We start from the raw sequence: 9,280 nt of genomic DNA, 5'->3' as shown, positions 1-9,280 counted from the left end.
ATTTCTTCTTAAACCTTATTTACTCTGCTATTGTTGTTCAGTCACTACGTGTGTCCAGCTCTTTGCAACCCCATGGGCTTCAGCAAGCCAGATTTGCCTGTCCATTGCTGTCTCCCAGGGTTGCTCAAATTCATGTCCATTGCGTCGATGATGTCATCCAACCATCACTTCCTCTGTTGCGCCTTTTCCTCTTGACTTCAATCCTTCCCAGCATCAGGGTCTTTTCAAGTGAGTTGGCTCTTAGCATCAGGTGGCCAAAGTATTGGAGCTTCAGCTTCAGCATCAGTCCTTCTAATGAATATTCTGGGTTAATTTTCTTTAGGATTGACTGGTTTGATCTCCTTGCAGTCCAAGAGACTCTCAAAAGAGTCTTCTCCAGCATCACGATTGGAAAGCATCAGTTCTTCAGTGCTCAGCCTTCTTTATGGTCCAACTTTTCCATCTGTACATGACTACTGGGAAACCGTAGCTTTGACTACAGGGACCTTTGTCAGCAAAGTGAAGTCTCTGCTTTTTCATATGCTATCTAGGTTTATTATAGCTTTCCTTCCAAAGAGCGTCTTTTAATTTCATGACTACAATAGGTGGCGCTAGTGGTAAAGAACCTGCCTGCCAATGCAGGAGATGCAAAAGACACGGGTTCGATCTCTGGGTCAGGAAGATCCCCTGGAGTAGAAAATGGCAACCCACTCCAGTACAGTACTCTTGCCTGGAGAATCCCATAGACAGAGAAGCCTGATGGGCTACAGTCCATAGGGTCACAAAGAGTCGGACAGGACTGAAGCGACCAAGCACAGCACAATGTTTAATGAAGGTATATACATTCTAAAGACATAATGCTATTGCACGCTTAATGGAAAATGAGACTGAAAACAAACAAACAGCAACAACAAAACCTAACCCTGTTAATTAAAGACAAACACTGACAAGGAATCTTGGGGCTGATTCTGACCTAAATATAATTTAATCAATAACATGCTCCTTCATTACATACATCATGTTCAGAGGACTCATCATCACTCTTTATGAAATATGAAATTAGAAAGTATACCAAGTGGCTCCAACTGTGAATTATTCTAAGATTTAAAACAAAGGAAATTAATCCATGATTGGTTATATAGGTCATGATTTGACTGAGATGCCAGAGGACTGTGAAGCAATCCATAAATTTTCAAAAGCAGAAGGTGCTACCACTTTTGAGCTAGAGAGACAAAAGGAAGACTCAATGTTCCCACAGCCCAGAGGCCAGTCACTGGGGGAAACTGGCGTTATTGTATGCTTGACTAGCTACAGTGGAAGATACAGCTATGCTGAGGATGCCACCAGGGACAGAGCGAGAAGGACAAATACTCTGGCTTTTCTCTTCCCCTTCCAATTTCCCACCAGTGCCTCCCATTACCTGAACTTGGGAAAAAGCCAGCTGACCCAGGAGCCTGGGAATTGTAGCCTACAGAAGTTGAAGGTTATCATATGGAGCAGTTTGAGGGAAGGATATAGAGTGAAATTAATATACTTTGGTTACCTGATGTGAAGAACTGACTCATTGGAAAATAACCTGATGCTGGGGAAGATTGAAGATAGGAACAGAAGGAGATGACAGAGGATGAGATAGTTGCATGGCATCACCAACTTGATGGACATGAGTTTGAGCAAGCTCTGGGAGTGGGTGATGGACAGGGAAGCCTGGCGTGCTGCAGTCCATGGGGTCACAAAGAGTGGGATGGAACTGAACTGAACTGACGCGGACAGGGTAAAGATTGGCCGGGGCTTCCCAGGTGGCTCATTAGTAAAGAATCTGCTTGCCAGTGCAGGAGACATAAGTTTGATCATTGGGTCAGGAAGATCCACTGGAGAAGGAAACGGCAACCCACTCCAGTATTCTTGCCTGACAAACGCCATGGACAGAGGAGTCTGAAGGGCCGAAGTCATGAGGTCTCAAAAGAGTTGGACACAACTTAGCAACTAAATCAACAACAAAGACTGGCCCAGAAAACAAGATAGGTTAACTTCGAGAAATTGTTAGAAAGTCAATAATTTTACAGGACAGGGAACTGTACCTTGAAGGAAATATATAAAAAAACACAGCTATAGAATAGTTGACAGTAGAAAAAAACAGCCCTGAATTCAAATGTCATTAGCACATGTGACTTTAGAGACGTCATTTCATTTATCTGAACCTCACTTTCCTCTTTTTAATCTGTGCTCTAACCCTATTAGGAACAATGTGCATTACATCAGAATTGTCCCACTGAGGGGTGAGGAAGCTGGAATTTTATTTGCCAATTTTATCCCGTCTCCCTTAAAGGTCACTCCTGGGCACTTTTGGCCTGCCCTTCCTTCAAGAGGGCCAAGTCCACCCTGTAGCAGGCCAGCCTCCATGTCCATCACCAACTCCCAGAGCTTGCTCAAACCTTAGGCAGAGAGATGCAGAAAGCAGGTGTGTACAGGTACTGTCTGAAGATGCCTCCAGGGTAGACTGAGGAATATGGATCAAACACTGGCAGTACCTTTTGCTGATGCATAACTGAAAAAGGTCTGGGAATCATAATGAAGATACAGCTATGCTGGAGAGGCCACCAGGGACAAAGAGAGAAGGACAAATACCCTGGCTTTTCTCTTCCCCACTCCAATTTCCTGCCAGTGCTTCCCCTTACCTGAACTCAGGGAAAAAGCCAGCTGGCTCAAGAGCCTAGGAAATGCAGCCTATAGAAGCTATCACATAGAGCTATCACATAGGACCCTATCACATAGAGCAGTTCAAGGGAGGATATAATCCTTCCCTTAAACCAACACAGCTGTGCTTTCATGTTCCCCTAGATCAGTGCTCTGCAATCTTTCCTGGCCTATATCCATAGTTAGAAATATGTTTTTACATAATCCCACAATGACAAGAAAACAAACTCTGTGATTTCAATACCTTTAGACCGTGAAATTTTTGCCCCTTGTTGTATCTCTTTGGATATTTTCCAGTGTCTCCTAGTTTATACTCTTTGGGAACTTGAATAGACTTTGTATCCTACTGTTGTGTGAAAACTGTATAAATCTTAATTATGTTGAATTGGTTCATGGTGCTTTTCAGGTCTACTATATCCTTCTACTTGTTTGCATATTCATTCTATTAATTTTTGAGAGTTTGATACTGAAACTTCAACTAAAAATCTTAATTCATCTACTTAAAATTGTACTATATAGTGGAATTATATGTAACTTTGTTCTGGATTTTGCAAGTCTTCTGTGTGTTATCATACTTTCATAATTTAAAAAATAAATAAATAAATATGTTTTTACATTGTAATACAGTACACCTGTGTGTTTGTATACTTACACATGTTTAACTAAAACAAAATTTCATTAAGCAAAACTTATTCCAAGTAGCATGGACTCTGATATCTTTATAAGTCTTTAGTTTTTTTTTAAAAAAAAAAACAACAAAGGTTGCAAGTCCCAAAATTGATTTCATGATCCTCTGAAGACCTTAGTTCATTTTCCTTGCTGCTTTAAGTGTAGGCTGCTGCTGTGACAAGGAACTGGAGCCAGAAGGTAAACAAACTTTGTCACTATGCCCTAAAGTCATTAAGCACTAAATTCAGCTGACATTTCTTTCATAGCAAGATATTCTCAATGAAGGAAGCAGTGTGTTGACTCATACTTTGGCTCAAACTCCTTGTCTAGTCAAAAACCAGTAACAAACAGTTTATGGATTCACGCTTTGAGTAGTATTGCCCTAGACCACACTTGAATGGGGTTTTTAAAATGGCTTCTTTTAAGTGTAAAGGAAGAATTTTTCTAACATTTACCCTTCTCTGTTAACAGATCCTTACCCCTCCAAAATTTTGCTCAGTTATTTCTTGGAATTTCTAAGGGACACCTCTGATGATGTCATTAAACCACATTTACAGATGGTCCCCACCCTCTCCTTTGTGCCAAAGACTAGAAGCAACAGTAAAGACCACTGTCAACCCTGTCTGCTTACCCCTGCAAGAAGGACCACTTGGTTGGTCCTGGCTCCCTTTCTGCTGCACCTAGCCTATTTGGAAATAAGATTCAAGTTCCACTTTTTTAGGCCAAAAGGGGAGGAAAATTGGGTCCCACACCACAACCATGGACCCTTCTCCAGGCTACAGGTTAGTTCTCTGAAGCCACTACCTCCCAGAACAGCAGTCCTCAAACTGATGAATGCTAGGGCAGTGAGTGTCATCCAGGACCCATTTTGCCCTCATCCCTGGACACTTAGTAACATCTGGAGACATTTTTGCTTGTCACAATGGGGGCAAAGGGGTTGCTACTGGCAGGTTAGTAAGCAGAGGTCAAGGATGTTGTTGAATACAATGCATAGGACAAACTGCACAACCAATAATTAAATGATGAAAAAGATCAGTGCTGAGACTGAAAATACCCCACCCTAAGGGTACACACAGGCTTCCTGGGATCAGCAGGTAGATTGCTCTTAGCTGATTTGTTGCCATGACATGCTGTACTAAGTCACTTCACTCATGTCCAACTCTTTGCGACCCTATGGACTGTCAACTGCCAGGCTGCTCTGGCCATGGGATTCTCCAGGTAAAAATACTGGAATGGGTCTTCCCGACCCAGGGATCGAACCCACATCTCCTGAGGCTCTGAACTGTAGGCGGATTCTTTATGGCTAAGTTGTTACTTATCTTCAATTATATTTGTAATCTTTCCTAAATTTGGCCTTCCACAGTCTGCTAATTCTCCTTTTCAAAATCCCTTTTACAATGGCCTTTCTCCCAAGTCCCAAATATACATTCCCTGATATAAAAACTTCTGAGGCACCCAATAAGGGACAATTTGAGTCTACGGCTCTCTCCTGTGAGGAAGAACTGTCCGACAATTTCCTGGGTGCAAAGCAAAAGAGCTTCATAAAAACACAAGAGCCACAGTACCTTGTCTCATGCACTGCTCAGAGTTCTCAGGGTGAGAAACTCCTCACAAATCTCTGAAGCTTATGCATACAACTATGTTTTGGAGTTAGCATCTCAAAGTAAGATAAGTTAATCACAGGGAGACATATGAATACATTTGTATTAACTGATAAACGAAGTCAGATTTTTTCTAACTGAAAATTCAATCTGGTTAATGGGTCTGACAGTGAGGACTGGCTTCATTTCAACTATATAGCAGACATTTCCATAAACTAAATCAGCTAAATCTGCAGGTCAAGGTATAATATATGACATGCCAGAGATGACATCCTTTTCAATTATTTAGATTTATAATAGAAAAATTTACATGCTAACTTAAAAATGTGAGAGAAGAATGATACTGTTGGTGCAAATGTAAGGTGGTACAGCTACAGTGGAGAACAGTATGGAGGTTTCTCAAAAAAATAAAAATAGAATTACCATATGATCCAGCAATCCTACACCTTGGCATATATCCAGACAAAACTCTAATTCAAAAAAATACATGCATCCGAATGTTCATAGCAGCACTATTCATAATAGCTAAAACATGGTCAACAAAAGAGTCAACAAGAGTCCAAAATGCAGTACTTGGGTGCAATCTCAAAAACAACAGAATGATCTCTGTTTGTTTCCAAGGCAAACCATACAATATTCACAGTAATTCAAGTCTATGCCCAACCACTAACGCCAAAGAAGCTGAAGCTGAACGGCTTATGAAGACCTACAAGACCTTCTAGAACTAACACCAAAAACAGATGTCCTTTTTATCATAGGAGACTGGAATGCAAAAATAGGAAGTCAAGAGATACCTGGAGTAACAGGCAAGTTTGGCGTTGGAATACAAAATGAAGCAGGAAAAAGGCTAACAGTTTGCTGAGAGAATGCACTGGTCATAGCAAACACCCTCTTCCAACATCAAAAGCAAATAAACTCATGAACACCAGATGGTCAATACTGAAATCAGATTGCATTATTGCAAAATTCAGGCTTAAATTTAAGAAAGTAGGGAAAACCACTAGGCCACTCAGGTATGACCTAAATCAAATCCCTTATGATTACACAATGGATGTGACAAATAGATTCAAAGGATTAGATCTGATAGAGTGTCTGAATAACTACAGATGGAGGTTCATAACATTGTACAGGAGGTGGTGATCAAACCCATCCCCAAGAAAAGGAAATGCAAAAGGACAAAATGGCTCTCTGGGGAGGCCTTACAAATAAATGAGAAAAGAAGAGAAGAGAAAGGCAAAGGAGAAAAGGAAAGGTATACCCATCTGAATGCAGAGTTCCACAGAACAGCAAGGAGAGATAAGAAAGCCTTCCTAAGAAATCAATGAAAAGAAGTAGAGGAAAACAATAGAATGGGAAAGACTAGAGATCTCTTCAAGAAAATTAGAGATACCAAGGGGACATTTCATGCAAAGATGGGCTCAATAAAGGACAGAAATGGTATGGACCTAACAGAAGCAGAAGATATTAAGAAGAGGTGGCAAGAATACACAGAAGAACTATACAAAAAAGATGTTAATGTCCCAGATAACCACAATGGTATGATCACTAACTTAGAGTCAGACATCCTCGAGTGTGAAGTCAAGTGGGCCTTAGGAAGCATCACTATGAACAAAGCTAGTGGAGGTAATGGGATTCCAGCCGAGCTATTTCAAATCCTAAAAGATGATGCTGTGAAAGTGCTGTACTCAGTATGCCAGCAAATTTGAAAAACTCAGCAGTGGCTATAGAACTGGAAAAGGTCAGTTTTCATTCCAATCTCAAAGAATGGCAATGCCAAAGAATGTTCAAACTACCACATAATTGCACTCATCTCACATGCTAGCAACACAATGCTCAAATTTCTCCAAGCTGGGCTTCAACAGTACATGAACCGATAACTTCCAGATGTTCAAGCTGGATTGAGAAAAGGCAGAGGAACCAGAAATCAAGCCGCCAACACTGGATCATAGAAAAACCAAGAGAATTCCAGAAAAAAAACATTTACTTCTGCTTCATTGACTATGCTAAAGCCTTTGACTGTGTGGATCACAATAAACTGTGGAAAATTCTTAAAGAGAGGAATACCAGACCACCTTACCTATCTCCTGAGAAACCTGTATGCAGGTCAAGAAGCAATAGTTAGAACTAGATGTGGAACAACAGACTGGTTCCAAATTGGGAAAGGAGTACATCAAGGCTGTATACTGTCACACTGCTTATTTACTTATATGCAGAGTTCATCATGGGAAATGTCAGACTGGATGAAGCACAAGCTAGAATCAAGATTGCAGAGAGCAATATCAATAACCTCAGATATGCAGACAATACCACCCTTATGGCAGAAAGTGAAGAGGAACTAAAGAGTCTCTAGATGGAGGTGAAAGAAGAGAGTAAAAAAGCTAGCTTAAAACTCAACTTTCAAAACACTAAGATCACGGCATCTGGTCCCATCACTTCATGGCAAATAAATGGGGAAACAGTGGAAACGGTCACAGACTTTATTTTCTTGGGTTCCAAAATCACTGCAGATGGTGACTGCAGCCATGAAATTAAAAGATGCCTCCTCCTTGGAAGAAAAGTTATGACCAACCTAGACAGCATATTAAAAAGCAGAGACATTACTTTGCCAACAAAGGTCTATCCAGTAGTCATGTATGGATATGAGAGTTGGACTGTGAAGAAAGCTGAGCACTGAAGAACTGCTGCTTTTGAATAGTGGTGTTAAAGAAGACTCTTGAGAGTCCTTTGAACAGCAAAGAGATAAAGCCAGTCAATCCTAAATGAAATCAGCCCTGAATATTCTTTGGAAGGACTAATGCTGAAGCTGAAACTCCAATACTCTGGCCACGTGATGCGAAGACTTGACCCATTGGAAAAGACCCTGATGCTGGGAAAGATTGAAGGCAGGATGAGAAGGGGATGACAGAGGATGAGATGTCTGGATGTCATCACCAACTCAATGGACATAGTGTGAGTAAGCTCTGGGAGATGGTGAAGGACAGGGAAGCCTGACGTGCTGCAGTCCATGGAGTCGCAAAGAGCCAGACATGACTGAGTGACTGGACAACAACAACAAAACGTGGAAAACAACCTAAATGTCCACTGACAGAAGAATGGATAACGAAGATGTGGTATGTGCATACAGTGGAATACAACTCAGCCTTAGGAGAGAATGGAATAATGCCATTCGCAGTAACACGGATAGAAGTGGAGATTACCTCACTAGGTAAGTCAGAAAGAGAAAAACCAACACTAGATGATGTCATTTATGTGGAATCCAAAATATGACACGAATGACACAGAAACAGACTCTCCAACGCAGAGAGCAGAGTTGTGGTTGCCAAGGGGGAAGGCGGTGGCGGAGGGATAAACTTGGAGTTTGGGGTTAGTAGATGCCAACTATTGTAGACAGAATGGATAGACAACAAGGTCCTACTGTATAGCACAGGGAAATATATTCAATATCCTGAGATAAACCATAATGGAAAAGAATATAAAAAGAATGTACATATATGTATAACTGAATCACTTTGCTGTGCAGCAGAAATTAACACAACATTGTTAATCAACTATACCTCAATCTTAAAAAATGTGAGAGGAAAGTGATAGAAGCCAGAATAGAGGTTATCTATAAGTAAGAGAGGGCAGGTATCAATAAAAAGGGAGCAAGAGGAACCTGCTAAGGTGCTGAAAATGTTCTACATCTTGATCTCAGTGGTGGTAACGTCAGTGTATAATTATGGAAAAATTCACTGAACCAGACACTTAAAATCTGTGTACTGTAGAAAAGTTATATTTTAATAAAGGCAAAAAAATAAAGTTTTTTTCAAAAATATTTTATGAGAGTATTCAAGCAAAAAATGACTACTGCTTTGGGAGAATGAGAGGACTAGATTTTCCTGGACTTTTTCCTTCTTTTCTTATAATCATAGTCTAAAACACATCTCTTTCATCCTTTCTTCTCAAGACTCCTTCTTTCTAACCTATCTCATTTTCTCTTCAAATCCTTCCACTAAGGCTCCAGAAGCTATATCAACATATCCCTACATCCTGAGTCACTTGCCATGCATGTCCCTCTATCACCTGCCTTACCTGAAATCTACTCCTTCTCCTTGATCACCCTTCCCCTCCCCCCACAAGACTTCCTCATCTTTTCAGACTGCACATACCTCAGAGTCACGAGGGGCAGTCTGTATCCTTGCTCTTCTAATATAGGCAAGGTGCCCCCCCCCCCCGCCCCCGCCCCAGAATCTTAGCACTCAGTCACACAGCCTTCACTCCCATCAGTGTCATTTACTGACTTCCTGGCCACTGCTCTTCGTCCACTGAGGATTTGGTGGCCACACAGCCTTCTCAGA

This window comes from Ovis aries, chromosome 16 (genome assembly GCF_016772045.2).
Source record: "Ovis aries strain OAR_USU_Benz2616 breed Rambouillet chromosome 16, ARS-UI_Ramb_v3.0, whole genome shotgun sequence".
Lineage (NCBI taxonomy): Eukaryota > Metazoa > Chordata > Mammalia > Artiodactyla > Bovidae > Ovis > Ovis aries.
This window is presented reverse-complemented; position numbering follows the sequence as displayed.